A 17,151-nucleotide genomic window follows, 5' to 3' on the forward strand; every position below is an offset into this window, starting at 1 on the left:
TTTTTTTTTTTTGCATGTATCTGTCCATTTTTCCCAGCATCATTTATTGAAGAGACTATCTTTTTCCCATTGTATATTCTTGCCTCCTTTGTCATATATGGAGTGTATAGGAATAGGTTTATTTCTGGGCTCTCTATTCTGTTCCATTGATCAATGTATCTGTTTTTATGTCAGTACCACGCTGTTTTGATTACTGTACCATTGTAGTATGGTTTGATATCAGGTAGTGTGATACTTCTAATTTTGTTCTTCTTTCTCAAGATTGCTGTGGCTATTCGGGGTCCATTTCTTCCAGATTGTCCAATTCGTTGGCATATAATTGCTCGTATATTTTCTTATGATCCTTTATATTTCTGTGGAGTCCGTAGTTATTTCTCCTCTTTCATTTCTGATTTTATTTATTTGAGTCCTCTCTCTCTTTTCCTTGATGAGTCTGGCTAAGGGTCTGTCAATTTTGTTTACCCTTTCAAAGAACCAGCTCTTGGTTTCATTAATCTTTTGTATTGTTTTTCTAGACTCTATTTAGTTTATTTGTGCTCTGATATTTATTATTTCCTTCCTTCTATTATTTTTGGGCTTTGTTTGCTGTTCTTTTTCTAGTTCTTTTAAGATTGTTTATTTGAGCTTTTTCTTGTTTCTTGAGGCCTGCATTGCTATGAATTTCCCTCTTAAGACTGCTTTCGCTGTGTCCCATATATTTTGAGTCATTGTGTTTTCATTTTCATTTGTCTTCAGGTACCTTTTGATTTCTTCCTTGGTCTCATTGATAACTCATTCATTGTTTAGTAGCATGTTATTTAGCCTTCATGTGTTTGTGTATTTTCCAATTTTTTCTTGCAGTTGATTTCTAGTCTCACATCATTGTGATTGGAGAAGGCAATTGATATGATTTCAATCTTCTTAAATTTATTGACACTTGTTTTGTGGCCTTACACATGGTCTATGTTGGAAAATGTTCCATGTGCACTTGAAAAGAATGTATATTTTGCTGCTTTAGGGTAAAATGCTCTGAAAATATCTATTAAACCCATCTGGTCCCATTGTTTCGTTATTGATTCCTTGCCTGGAAGGTCTGCCCATTGGTGTCAATGGGGTGTTAAAGTCTCCTACTATGAATGTATTACTGTTGATCTCTTCTTTTATGTCAATCAATAATTGCTTTATATATGTAGGTTCTTCTATGTTGGATGCTCAAGGAAAGAATTTTTAAAAAGGAAACACGCTGTGGACTTAACGTTTGTTTCCCCAAAAAATTCATGTTAAAGCCATAATCTTTAATGTGATGGTATTTGAAAATGGAGCCTTTGGAAGGTGATTAGGTTTAGATGAAGTCATGAGGATGAAGCCTTCGTGATGGGGTTAGTGCCCTTATAAGTAAAGACATCAGAAAGTTCACTCTTTCTCCCTGTCATGCAAGAAGGCAGTCATCAGCAAGATAGGAAGAGAGTTCTCACCAGGACCTGACCCAATTGGTGCTCTGATCTCAAACTTCCCAGTCTCCAGAACCGTGAGTAAATAAATTTCTGTTGTTTAAGCTATGGTGTTTTGTTATGGCAATACAAGCCAATTAAGGCAAAACATATTAAAGATAAAACCCTAATTGAGTCAGCACTTTATCAATGAGGTGGTGTAAGAAGAACACTGGGCAGAATGCAGGGGGTACATTTGATTATACATAGTCTGGGCTCTATTACTGATGTCACCTGGGTTAGCCACTGATTCAACATATCTATAATTGGGAGACTGAATGAGCTATTCTCACAGCCACTGACACTCCACTTTAACTGACTTTACCTTGGAACTGTAGTCACTAATTTAACTGCAATAGCTAGGTGATACAGGAAGAAATAATAACTGAAGGCAAGAACAAGGAGAATAACAGTACGTTACATAAATTGTCACTCTAACGTGATATGCAATGTATAATTGAGATGAGCATTTATGAAATCTGCTTCAAAAACAAAGATTTAAAACCGAATGCAGCAGCACTATCACCACCTGTTTGTACTAGAGGTTAAGAGGTACAAAAAGTTGAAAAGAATGCAGGTACAACAGAAGGAGAATGCTGCGGTTACAGAAAACATAATGGTCATCCATATCCTTTCTACTACTTGTTATTATGTACAATAATTTTTCCTAGACAAAATATAAGAAAGATTATAATTGCACAGAGAAAAAAGAACACGAGTTGCTAACCTAGGACAGAATAGTGCTGTCAGCAAAAAATTTGTCTTTCATTTAATGTCTTTAAATACTGAAGAAGTAAAAGACAGAACAGTTACTGTAGCAACTTGATTTAGTCTACTTTACAAATACTTTATAATAACCAAGACACAGTTACATTGATACATCAGCTAAAGTTCCCCATGGAATTTTTTATAGCCTTTTAATTGTCGCATTTAGCACACCAACTTACTGAAATAATAACAGTTGTAATACTTACTCTTATATTTTTTTAGCAGACACATATCCAGCAGGAGTTCCCAAAAGGACCCAAAATACAATACCACAGGTCAATAAAGCATCTCGATTGGCAGGGGAAAGAAAACCAAGGCAATCCAGAACTAAAGGCACAAAACAGAAACACCAAACAATAATAGCCTCAAAAGCACGTGGGATTTTATAATGAATTAAAGACAACCTTATTAAGACATATTATATGAAACAGCATACAAGGAAATTCTCTGATGTGTTTAATGAACACTGCAAAAAAAAGTTACTTACTTAGCTTATTCTCTGACAATTTTTTTTTTCTTAATTAAAAGTTCTGATTTTCAATACAAGGCAAATGAAGTATTCAAGCTAGATTAGTCTTTAATCTCACTGTTTAAGTCAAAATTAAACAAAATATCTCCTCCTTCCCTACTCCAATAGTCACTCCATAAACAACAAATCATTTTTCCTACGAAAATTTCCTTCTGTTTCTTTTCATTCAAGGTGAGGAATAAAAACTCAAAGTGATACTTGATCTCAAGAAAATATAACCTTGAGAGGTGAATTCTAAAATTATCATTGACATCTGAAACACTTAATAAGCCATTTTTACAGTAGCTTTGTTTATGAAAATCGCTACTCTATCAAAAACTGACAAGCTCCATTTCAGTTTATAAACGAAGGCAACCAGAGTTCATCAGCCATTGTAAACCTACTAAAGATGCTATTCTATTTATACATTTAAAAGCCAGCACTTAGATTTGCCATAGCATTTCAAAATGCTAGTCTTTGAATTATGAACTCCCTTCGTCCACTTAAAATATGATTGTATCCACGTGCTGATTTTCAAGAAAATATCTATTTTGCAAAGCAAGGAGTATGTGTATTGAACATTACAATAAATTATTCAGAACTGAAGAAGCTATGAAAGACTCTTGATATATGAACATATTCAGACTCATATCCTTAATTTGAGAACACAGAAATATAAGCACTATAAAACACAAATTTCCTTAAACTTTAGGGTATAATTTTTAAAGTTCTTTTATATACATGAATCAAAGTTTAACATGTCTGCAATTCACTACAAATATTTAACATGATACATATTGATCTGAGCCTACTCACATAAAGTAAAAACCATCATAATCGAAACTTGTATTCCTTGACCCAAGAAAACTGACAGCAACATTTCATTCCTTAGAGGTCTGAATACATCCCCCTGACCCCCGAATCAGCTTCCAACCAAACTCTCCCTGGGCATCTTCCTTCATAGGAGAAAGTCTTTAATAAACATGCCAGTTATTATGACAGAAAGTCACAAGAGTTCTGAAAGTTAGGTGAAACTGAATTTTCCTCTAAAGACAGACTAACTGGAAACCACTGGCTCATTTCGGATATAACAGTTCTCTGGAAGATATGCAATCCTGCCATACAAATGAGCCATCCCCTTACTCTAAGTTTTGCACTGGAGGGGAATGTATTAATTACATAAAGCACACAAGTGGCTGGATTTTCATGAGAAAGCAAAATGATTTAACATACATGAGGAATTCAACCAATTTTATATAAATTAAAAATTTACCAATACACAAATGATTACAAGTGTCAAAACAATAGAACAGATAAAAACTAAATTTACCTAAGTTATAGTACTTTGCAATGTTTGGTATATTTATCGCATGCTCCAAATTAATGAAAAGCTTAAATAATGATTTTTAAAGCTCAGAAACACGTAAAAATGAATATAATCAAAGAGTTTATTAATTATTTGATCAAATAACCCGCTAATAAAATTACCTCTACTTTTAAAGAATCTACACAATTCTATACTTTCTGATTCAGTATAATATGCAGAATTACTATACATCAAAATGTGTTGTATTCAAAATTTTATACTGTAAGTAGAAATATAACATTAAGAACTGAGCAGAGTAGGCACTCAAATATTTGTTGAATCAAATATGTGCATTTTTACTTATGGAAGAATTAATGTGATTATATATGATAATATCTCTATGAAGAGTTCTTAATATAATCATAGCCACCATTTCAGATAAGAAAAGAATAATAACAAAGGAATTCATAATATTAAAATTTTTAAAAAAGAAAAAAGAGGGAGAAGTTAAATCTCAAATTCCTTATTTGAACAGTAAAAAAAAAAAAAAAATGTAGTAACCAAGACGCAGTTACATTGATATGTTAGCTAAAATTCTCCCTGCAATTTTTTTTTATTTTACGGCCTTTTAATTTCTACATTTAACACATCAACTTATTGGAATAATAATAGTTGTAATACTCTTATACATTTTATGAGACACATATCCAGCAGGAGTTCCCCAAAAGACCCATAATACAGCATTTGAATGAGACGTTCAAATTATCATTATGTTGATCAGTTTTCTAAAGTTAAAATCAGATCAAAGGCTGAATGCATCAATATATTAAATGAACTTAAAGCTCTGTCACAAAAGCGTATTACAAATAAAGCAGTAGAAACAACACTATTCTTAAGGTTATTTTAGAATTTTTTAAGAATACATTCCCAAAAATAACCATGGAGAAGTGAATAAGATCAATAACGCAAACTTAGTCCCAGGGTATGGAACTGAAAATGAAAGTTCAGTAATCATGATTTAACTAATGGTGAACTGATTTCTTAGCTGAGAGACCAAGGCTATATATAGTCTTTTAACTTTATCATTCTATGAGCTTCAGGGTAAAGACTCCATGGACCAACTTACCCATGAGCTCTTACTGTTTCGAAAATTAAAATTTAAACACGATCCCCAAATTAAAACTAACACTTTCTGCCATCCCACCATCCAGCCAAACCCATATACATCAAAAAGGTTTCACTAAAATCTATGAAAAGGCCGGCGACATTTTAAAAAAATGCCAATAGAGTAACTGGTGTCTGCAATGTCCATTCAATGTCATAAGTAAATTAACTCATGACAGGAACTAAAGTACATTTATTGTTACAATATAAATATTAATACTACTAGAGATTAGCACCACAATCTATCTGGAGGCCTTTGGCTTTCACAACCCCTTCAGAGAAACCTTTTAAATAAATTTTATCTGAAGAATTTCTGGTCAAGATGGTGGAGTGGGTAAATGCTGGGCTCGCTCCCTCTCACGACCACCTCGAAATTACAACTAAACTATAGACCAACCACCCATGAGAATCACCTGAAATCTAGCTGAACAAAAGTACTATAACTAAGGACATACGGAAGAAGCCACATCAAGACTGGTAGAAGGGTGGAGATGCAAAACTGGCTGGTCCCACATCCATGTGTGGTAGTTGAGAACTGGATGAGATATCTTGATTGTGGAGGTCCCCCTGAAAAGTGAGGGTCCCAACCCTACGCCAGGCTCCCCAGCCCAGGGTTCCAGTGCTGGGAAGAGAAGTCTCCACAACTGCTGGCTGTGAAAACCAGCAGAGATTGTGGCTGAGTGAGACAGATGGCTGTGGGAGTCCCAGGCATTCCTCCTAAAGGGCACGGACGTATTTGCTGATAGACTCACTCACTCTGGACTCCATTGCTGGGGCAGTAGATTAAAAGGCACCAGGGACAAACAGGGAGGATTGAATTGTCAAGTTTCAGGTTGAGAGCTGGAGGGGTTGCTTTCTCCCAGACAGAAGTGCTGGCAGAATCCCTTGTTCCTTTGTTGAGCCCGCCCCTTTTCCCAGTGTGCAGATGCAAACAGGCACCATTTCTGAGTATCCATCAACCTTGCTAGCACTGTTTGTCCTGCCTGGTGATTCCAAGACCCCAAATCACCAAATTTGCGAGCCCACTGAAGCCACTCCCAGTGGCTTTTCCATACAAACAGCCTATCTTGACTCATGCTGCAGAGTTTCCTAAAATCTCCCAAAGGTTCATAAACTTCAAGTAAGCAGCATCTGTACTCAGCATGCCCTGTACACTTTGCTAAGCAGCCCCAAGCTCGAAACTAGCAAACAACCTCAGTTCACACTTTAGTCTCTCCAAGGCACCTCCAAGCCCAGCACAAGTGGCAATGATCTGCAGATCACTTTGTAGCTCATACTAAGTGGCCCCAGGCAAAGCATAGGCAGTAACTAACCTTGGCCTGCACCAGAGCCTGCCAAAGAAGACCCAGAACCAACAAACCCTGTAGCCAGCTTCAGAACACACCAGCACACCACCAAACCACCTTCACAAACAACAAACACAAAGGGAAGACTCAGCAGGACCCAGAGCCACTCTACTTAGACTGGGAGACATAGGAGCCCTACCTATCACATAGAAACAAACACAAGTAGGCAACCAAGATGTGAAGGCAAAAAAACACATGCCCAAGTGAAAAAAAAAAAAAAACCAGAACGAATCTCCAGAAAAATAAAAACAAAATGAAGACAAGCAATCTATAAGATGCAGAATTCAAAACATGAATTATAAGGATGCTTGATGATCTCAGTTAGAACTTCAAAGAAATAGGAAACATGAGATTGCAAATTGGTACAGCCACTATGGAAAACAATATGGAGGTTTCTCAAAAAACTAAGAATTGGCCTACCATATGATCCAGCAATCCCTCTACTGGGTATTTACCCCAAAGACTTGAAAACCCATATCCGAAAGATATTTGTACACCAATGTTCATAGCAGCATTATTCATGGTGGCCAGGACATGGAAGCAACCAAAGCACCCTACTATAGATGATTGAATAATGAAGTTGTGGTACATATATACAATGGAATATTACTCAGCCATAAGAAGAAATGAAATACTGCCATTTGCAATGACATGGATGAACTTCGAGATAATCATGCTAAGCGAAATAAGCCAGCCAGAAAAGGTTGAAAATCACATGATATCACTTATATGTGGGATATAAACCTAAAAGCAACAAATGAACAGGCCAAACAAACAGAGACTCATGGACATGAAGAATAGACTAGTGGTTACAAGTTAAAGGTGGAAGGAGGAAAAAGGGAAACAGGGGTGTTAAGGGTCAAATATGTGGTGACAAAAGAAATCTAATATAGGTGAACACACAGTGTAAATATATATATATATATATATATATATATATATATATATATATATATGCCCATTGTTAAAATGCACAGCTGAACTTATCGGATTTGGTTAACCAATGTCACCATAAAAAATAAATTAATTGATTTAAAGAAAAAGAAATAAGACACGAAAAACAACCAGCCACAGAGAATCAAAAGAAAAAAATAAACAAGGGAGGAGGAAATGACATACATGGTAGGGCCTTTTATCATCCCTCCTGTGACCAAACCAAATCAGACAGAAACACTGAGCAAATAGCAAAGAAAGTCGCCTGGGATCTAGATGAACAGAATCACTACAACTAGGGGAAGAAATAATAAATCACCCTGCAACAATAGAAGATAGGAGAGAATAAAGACACGAGACTACACAATCATAAAGGCTGAGTGGGACAGAGGCTGCAGCAGCTGCAGCCACCAGCTACAGATGCCTCTTAGTGCGGCCGTGTCCATGAGTGGATTTTCACGGTGATGGGCCTGCTCTCTCTGAGCAGGAGCACCAGGTCGGCTGCTTCGGGACACCAGGGACTTACAAGGGGATACTGAGTTGGCAAAGTGAGAGTCAGAGGTGATGCTCTCTCCTGGGAAGAAGTGCTGATGGTAGCCACTGTTCCTCTTTGAGCCCTCTCCCATCCCAGTGTGCAGACTCAGCACCGACTTAGTTGAGACATCATCAATCTGAATAACAGGTCACCCCCCCTAGATGATTCCCTAAAATTCCACCTCCCTCAACTCGTGGCCCCACCCAAGCTACACCCAGTTGTATCCTCCACAAGTCCAATGCTCCTTGCTGAGCCAACTCAAGACTCACACTGATGGGCAGCTGACCTCGGTTTCTAGCATGGCCTCTTGAGGCAACTATAAGCACAGCATCTGTGAATTGTTTGCTGAATATTAACAGGTGGCCCTAAAGTGGCCCAGGCTGGGGCTAAACTTGACCTGCAGCTGACTGTGCCACTGGACACCTACTACACAAAGCCACACTAATAAGACCGGGAGACTTAGGAGCTTTGCTTAGTACATAGAAACAGATACAGAAAGACAGCCAAAATGGGAATACAAAGAAGCAGAAACCATATGAGAGAAGAGAACTGAAATTCAGAAATAATGGAGTCAAGCAATCTAATAGATGCAGAGTTCAAAATACTGATCATAAAGATGCTCAATGAACTTAGGGAAAGAGTAGATGAATGCAGTGAGAACTTTAACAAAGAGATAAAAAACATAAAAATGGAAATGAAAATTAAAATAGAGAACCAGTCAGCTGGTTCCATAGAGTAGTGGTTAACACATCTGCTTTAGACGCAGAAGGTCCTGGGTTCATGCCCCAGCAGAGCCATGGCCCATACCTCGGGTGTGCCAAGCCCCCCTAGTGCGCCAGGCCCTGGGCGTGCACCACAAGCACGTGAGAGGACATGCCCCATAGGTCAGGGGTGAAAGTGGAGGGGATTAAAAAAAAAGGGAAAACAGTCGAAAATGAAAAACACATTATCTAAGATGAAGAGTAAGAGGGAATCAACAGAGTGAATAAAGAAGAGGATCAAACCACCAATATAGAGGATGGGGAAGCCAAGGACACTCAATCAGAATGGAAAGAGAAAAAAAGCCAAGGCTATAATAATAATTTGACGGGCCTGTGGAACACAATTAAATGTAAAAATATCTGTGTCGTAAGGGTATCTGAAGAAAAAGAGAAAATGAAGAGGTGTTTGAAGTAGTAATGATGGAAAACTCCCTCACATGGTGAAGGAAGTAGACATACAACCACAGGAAGCTCAAGAGTCCCAAGAAAGAGAAACCCAAAGAGTACCACACTAAGATGCATCAAAATTAAAATGCCAAAGATTAAAGCCAAAAAGAATCTTAAAAGCAGCAAGAGAAAAGCAGTTAGTCACCTACAAGGGAGCATCCATAAGACTTGCAGCTGATTTCTCAAAAGAAACTATGCAGGACAGAAGGGTTTGGCACAAAATATTCGATGAAATATGTGATGAAAACCCATGATCTATAACCAAGAATTCTTTATCCAGCATAGCTATCATGTAAAGTCATAGGACGGATAAAGAACTTTCCAGACAAAAATAAGTTAAAGGAATTTATCAACACCAAGCTGGTATTACAGGAAATGTTGGAGGGACTTCATTAAGAAGAAAAAGTATGTATCAAAACATGAATAAAAATGGTAATAATTACATTCCTATCAATAAGTATCTCAAATGGAAAAGAATTGTGTTCCAACCAAAAGATAGAGTGACCAAATGGATAAGAAAACAAGACCCCTACATATGCTGCCTACAAGAGACTCACTTCAGATTAAAAGACACACACAGACTAAAAGGAAGGAGATGAAAAAATTATATTGCCTTAATGGACCTAGAGGGTATTGCACTGAATGAAATAAGTCAGATAGAGAAAGACAAATATCGCATGATTTCATGTATACGTGGAATCTAAAGAACAAAATAAACAACAACAACAAAAATGGAAACAAACTCATAGATACAGAGAATATTTTGAGGACTACTAGATGGGAGTGGATTTGGAGGGATGGCAAAATAGGGCAAAGTAATTAAGAAGTACAAATGGATAGTTATGAAATAGACATGGAGATATAAATTGTAGCATAAGAAAAATAGTTAACAATGTTATAATAAATATATAAGGGGGTAGAGGGGTAATAGATTTAGTGGCATGATAACTTTGTGAGTTATACATGTCTATAATCACTATGCTGTACAACTGAAACTAATATATTATTGTGTGCCAATTGTAATTGAAAAATAACACATTGAATTCTGCAGTGTAAATATGAGCAACTAATTGTCTATTATATTTCAATAAAACCAGGGGGGAAAAAAGAAAGAAAAAATCAACAAATAGATCTACAGCAAACTAAAAGTTTTTGCACAGCAAGGGAAACCACCAACAGAACAAAAAGACGACCTACTGAATGGGAGAAGATATTTCTCAGTGATACTTCTGACAAGGGATTAATATCCACAATTTATAAATAACTCATATAACTCCACGGCAATAAAAAAATCCAATTAAAAACTGGGCAGAGGACCTGAATAGGCATTTCTTTGAAGAAGATATACAGATGGCCAATAGACATATGAAAAAATGTTTAATGTCACTAAACATCAGAGAAATGCAAATTAAAAACACAATAAGATATCATCTCAAACCTATCAGAGCAGTCATCATCAATAAAGCAACAAACGAGTGTTGGCAAGGATTTGGAGAAAAGGGAACCCTCATATTGTTGATGGAATTGGAAATTGGTACAGCACTATGAAAAACAGTTTGGAAGTTCAAAAAAATTGAAAATAGAACTACCTTATGACCCAACAATTGCACTTATGGGCATTTTCCCAAAGAAAACCAAAACACGAATTTGGAAAGTTATATGCACCCCTATGTTCACTACAGCACTATTTAAAATGGCCAAGATATGGAAGCAACCTAAGTGCCCATCAATAGATGACTTGATAAAGAAGTTGTGGTACATATATACAATGAAATATTACTCGATCATGAAAAATGAAATCTTACCATTTGTAACAACATGGATGGACCTAGAGGGTATTATGCTAAGATTTCACTTATGTCAAAGCCAGACAAAGACAAATGCCATATGATTTCACTTATATGTGGAATCTAAAGAACAAAATATACAAACAAACAACAGAAACAGACTCATAGATACAAAGACAAACTGATAGTTGCCAGATGGGAAGGGTTTGGAGGGGTGGGTGAAAAATGCGACATGATTAAGAAGTACAAATTGGCAATTACAAATCAGTCATAGGGATGTAAAGTACTACATAGAGAATATAGTCAACAATATGGTAATAACTATGTATAGTGCCAGGTGGGTACTAGACTAATCTGAGAGGATCACTTTGTAAATTATATAAATGTCTAACAACTATGCTTTACACCTGAAACTAATATGAAATAATATCGAATGTCAACTCTAATTGAAAAAAGGAAAAAAATTCTTCTTTTTCCCATAGTTTATGTATGAGACTGACCCAGCCAAATAAATGCTGTCATTATGTTTAAGGGGAAAAAAAAAAAACAGTCAGAAATGAAGAATACAGTAACTGAAATGAAAGATACATGAGAGGGAATCAACAGTAGATTAGATGAAGCAGGGGATCAAATTAGCTATTTGGAAGATAACATAGCAGAAAACACCCAATCAGAACAGCAACAAGAAAAAAGAATCCAAAATGAATAGTTTAAGGGATCTCTGGGACAACATCAAGCATACCAACATTCACATCATCAGAAGAAGAGAGAGAGCAAGGAATTGAAAACCTATTTGAAGAAATTGATGAAAATTTATTGGAGGAAATGACTAAAAACTTCTCTAACCTGGTGAGAAAATAGACATATAAACCCAGGAAGCACAGAGAGTAATCTATGGCTAACTAATGTTCCATTGTATATATGTACCACTTCTTCTTTATCAGTTCATCTACTGATGGACACTTAGGTTGCTTCCATATCTTGGCTATTGTAAATAATGCTGCAATGAATATATAGATGCATATGTCTTTACAAATTAGTGTCTTAGGTTTCTTCGGATAAACACTCAGAAGTAGAATTGCTGGGTCCTTCTTTGGCTCTTATTATAGACTTTTTTTAAAGTCTATTTTGTCTGATATAAGTATTGCTACCCCAGCTTTTTTTTTTTGTTTTCATTTTTATGAAATATCTTTTTCCATCCCTTAACTTTCAGTCTGTATGTACCTTTCAATCTAATGAGTCTCTTGTAGGCAGCATGTGATGAACATACTCAACAAGATGAACCCAAAGAGGCCCACACCAAAACACATCATTATTAAAATGCCAAAGTTTAAAGACAAAGAAAGAATCTTAAAAGCAGAAGGAGAAAAACAGTTACCTACAAGGAAGCTCTCATAAGACTATCAGCTGATTTCACAACAGACGCCTTGCAGGCCAGAAGGGATTGGCATGAAATAGTGATGAAAAGCAAGGACCTACAACCAAGATTACTCTACCAAGCAAAGCTGTCATTTATAGTCAAAGGACAGATAAAAAGATTCCCAGACAAGAAAAAGCTAAAGGAGTTCATCACCGCCAAACCAGTATTACAAGAAAAGTTAAAGGGACTTCTTAAAGAAGAAAGGAGGGGGAGAGGAATCAAGACTATGAATAATAAAATGGCAATAACTACATTTCTATTAACAATTACTTTAAATTTAAATGGATTAAATGTTCCAATCAAAAGACATAGGGTGGCTGAATGGATAAGAAAACAAGACCCTTACACGTGCTGCTTGCTGCCTACAAGTGATTCACTTTAGATCTAAAGGTACATATGGACAGACTGAAGATGAAGAAAACAGAAAAAAAATTTCATGAAAATGGAACCAAAAAAAAAAACAAATATTTATGCTACTGAACAAAAAAAACAAAGACATTTAAATATCTTCTGTTAGTTTCAAAATAGATACAAGAGGACATTTAAAAAATGATTTTCCAAAATATCAAATGCTTGGGAAGGAACCAGCATTTATCTCCAGCCTGGCATTGTGTCTCCTAAAACCAAGCTCAAAGTCCTGGGACAAACTTCCAGTCTGATTGTATGGAGGGAACCTCAAGACAACATTTGCTAGTTTGCACAAGATAGCCAAGGAAGGAAACTATGGAAGCAGCGTTACATGTCTCTAAGGTATATAATAGGGAAGGTGTATATATAATGTGTGGGGGGTGTGTGTGTGTGTGTGTGAGAGGTGTGTGTATATATATATATATACTATCCTACAAATGAACAGTCAACTGGTCTGGTGGACAAAGTGATGAAAAGATGGTTACAGTATGTTTATGCAGCGGAATATTACTAAGCCATAAAAAAGAATGAAATCTTGCCATCTGCAACAACATGGGTGGACCTATAGGGTATTGTACTGAGTAGAGTAAGACAAATACTCTATGATTTCACTTACGTGTGGAATCTAAAGAATAAAATAAATGAACAAACAAAACAGAAACAAATTCGTAGATACAGAAAACATTTTGAGAGTTGCCAGATGGGCGGGGGGCTGGGGGTGTAAAAGAGGGGAAAGGATTAAGTATAAATTGGTAGTTACAACACAGTCACTGGGATGTAAAGTACAGCATAAGGAATATAGCTAATAATATTATAATAACTTTGTATAGTGTCAGATGGGTACTAGATTTATCAGAGTGATCACTTCATAAGTTATATAAATGTCTAATTACTATGCTGTACACCTGAAACTAATATAATATTGAATATCAACTGTAATTGAAAAATATGAAAAAATATTAAGTAAATTTAATGTGAAGAGAGTTCTGAAGGTGTGACAGAATGGGACCCAAACAGAAGGGTCTCTGGAAAAGCTACAATATAATAATAATAATATTAATAATAATAATGATAATAGGAGGAAGAATAAAATAGAAACAAGCAAAGAAGATGATACTCTCGTTTTAAAGGCAATGGGAGTATTAAAAAAATTATCACCTCTGAAGATCATACTCATAGTATCACACCTTTCATTTTTACATTTATAGTCTTCTTCCACCCAAATTGCTTTATTACAGGATAACATGAAATAAAATACTATATAAACACATTTATGTCTTTTTCATCAGCTTCTCTAATCAGGCTCCTATGTTACTAACTTAACATCTCCTCCAACTCTCAGCACTTTATCACAGTCCCAATCATTATATTCTCAGTTGGTCCATCCATCAATTGCATGTTGAGAGTACTCCTTTCACATTCATGAAAGACTTCTAACTTTGTGTTTTGAACCTGTTGAAGATTCTTGAGGAATTGAGTCCTTTCTGAGTCCACTAGAATACAAGCTTCATATGGGCAGAAGCCTGTCTGCCTTATTGACCACTATGTCTCAGCCTACCATAGTGCTTGGCATCATAATAGGGACTAAAAAGAATACCTGTAGAGTGAATGGTCCTTTAGTCATAGCCATTATCTCTACACGATTCTCTCCTTTATATGACCTGCAATGATTAAGTGACCACTCGAAATGTTTTAGTTTCTCATACATAATCCTTTCGCCTTTCTCTTTGCTCTTTTGTGACATCTCGAACTTCCTCCACCCCAGCTGGTTACTGCTTTTCCTACTCTATAGTTTGCTCAGACTTTCTGAACTCACAAACAAAGCTTCTATTCTGTTTTCCTTTCATCTCTTGCCTTGTGTACACTTCCACAGTTATATCCTGCCTACTTTCCACCCCAATATTTCTTTCATGCAGACATAGTATCTCTATGACATCTCAGGCTTCTCTTGACCTTCAGCATAAACATTAGTATACTTAAAACATATTTTTCTTTTTTCTTTTTCTTTGTGTATGTGGAGAGGTGGAGGAGAGAAAGGAGTGGGAAACTAGCCATGGAGAAGAAAAGAAATGTGAAGAAAAGAAATGTCACTGAGATCATCTCTGGTGACAAAATAATTTAAATAAATGTGTGTGTATGTGTGTGTGTGATATATACATATATTTACTTATTTATTTATTTACATTTCTCAGGCTGAAACTACTTATTCTTTATTTTACGAAGTGCTTACCTAAACCACTGAATGTTGATATGAGGCATGAACTCCAAAATATAATCCCATCTAGAAGCTCACTTGATATTTTTGTTTTCCTAAAATATAAAATATAAAATCACATGACCATACTTCAACTGATCTTTTGCTGGTTATAATCCTAAAACAGACAAAGCAGTTATCCTCCATTTCTTTCTTCTAATGTGATGAAATCATGACATTTTAATCTTATTTTTTTATTTACTGATATTTTACCTCATTCAGAAAGGGACTAAGGAGAAAATAATTTTAGCTTATTGCTGTTCACCAGAAATAGCACCTCTTGCAACTTTTTTTTCTGTAATTATAAATCCACCCCATATTTCATTTCATTTTGTCCAGACCACAATGTCATCTTGATTGCAACTTCATATCCTACCTTCAAAGGTACACAAAGATATATATGAGTGTCACCGTAGTTTTGTTTGTAAATTTAGAAACCTAGAAACAACCAAAAATGCCCATCGAAATGAGAATAAAGTATGGTAATCCATGCTAATAAATACTATGTAACAATTAAAAGAAAAAAGTGCATCTATAGGCGATGATATGTTTATGAAATAGCATTAAATGAAAAAAAAGGTGCAAAGATTCCATAGCAAGATTCCATTGTCCTCCAAAAAATAATACACATATGTTGTGGATGCAAATATTTTTCTAGAAGAAAAAATAAAGGTTATACTCTTGGAGAGAGACTAAGAATTGTAGATGGTAAGGAAAGGGAGAATTTTACTTATACTTTTTCTATACGGTTTGAGGTCTTCGCCATATACAAATATTATCAATATTATTATTTAAATTGAACTAAAAGAGAACTTGCACCACTACAACCAACCAACTCCACCTCCTGCAAATAGGTTTATTATTAAGGTATTTTGCTTAATTATAAAACAGTGTTCAACTTAAATCATTTCTTAAAGAATACAGTAATATTTTACCTGTTTGTATGTTAGGTATTTTGAAATATTGTAGCAACAAGTTTATAAAAAATATTTTCTTTTTAAATATTATAGTTTCAGTACTGAATAAAACACAAGAAAATATAATTACCAATCAAGCTATTTCTGTTGATGCATAATCAAATTCAAACTGTCAGTAACTTTCTTATAAAATACTCCTTACAGATAAAGATCATAACTGATAATTCCCCAATAAACACTTAAACCATAAATGCAGTGTCATTACCCCTCAAATCAATGACATGTTTTTAACAAAAAGAAAATGCTGGTACTGATTGACTAAGTTGCTTGAAATGACTTATTATGTAAAACTGGGTATCTTTAGGTGTTTTTTCTGAAGTTTGGGGGTGAGATGTGAAGAAAGTCAATGTACATTACTTTAAAAATAAGACCCAAATTATATATTTTAATTAAAATTGGTTTTAATTAAACAATAGATTTTAGTTAAAACCTGGTAATCAGGTAATCAGGGTTAACATTACTAATGACAGGAAAGGTTGACATCATGTGCCTCTTGATGTGAGATATCATTTCTGCAGTGTTCCTGCCAAGAATGAATGGCCTGAGCCTGATTATGAACCATCAGACAGACCCTACAAAATATAAATTCTGTACTCTTTAAAATTTTTAAGGCTATGAAAGACAGGGAAAGACTAATGAACTGATCCTGGTTGGAGGAAACCAAAATCAAAACACAACATGAAATCTTGGAAAGGATTGTGAACTAGAAGGGGAAAAAGTGATAATGTTGCCCAGCTGGTGAAATTTGAATAGATGTATGTGGATCAGATGTTAATGTGATACCAATATTGATTTCTGATTTGGAGGACTGTATATCAATTATGAAGGAAAGAGAGCTTATTTGGAGGAAAGACACTCTGGAATGCTTAGGAGTGATGGGACATCCAGCTCTCAAAAGATTCAGAGAAAGAGAAGAGTGAACAATGGAGCAAATGAGGTAAAATGTTAACAATTGGAGCATCTGGTTACAGAGACTATAGGAGTTCTTTGTATTGTTCTAACACTTCCTCTGCCGTCTGAAATTGTTCCATATAAAGGATATCAGAATTTATAGTACTGATAAATATT

General features: G+C 35.5%; 1 pseudogene; it reads right to left on the reverse strand.

Moving 5' to 3' along the window:
• LOC120612402 (transmembrane 9 superfamily member 2-like) overlaps positions 1-17,151 on the reverse strand; it is a 108,633-nt pseudogene that overhangs the window by 47,788 nt on the left and 43,694 nt on the right.

The sequence above is a fragment of the Pteropus medius genome, unplaced genomic scaffold (genome assembly GCF_902729225.1).
Source record: "Pteropus medius unplaced genomic scaffold, Ma_sr-lr_union100, whole genome shotgun sequence".
Taxonomy (NCBI): Eukaryota; Metazoa; Chordata; class Mammalia; order Chiroptera; family Pteropodidae; genus Pteropus; species Pteropus medius.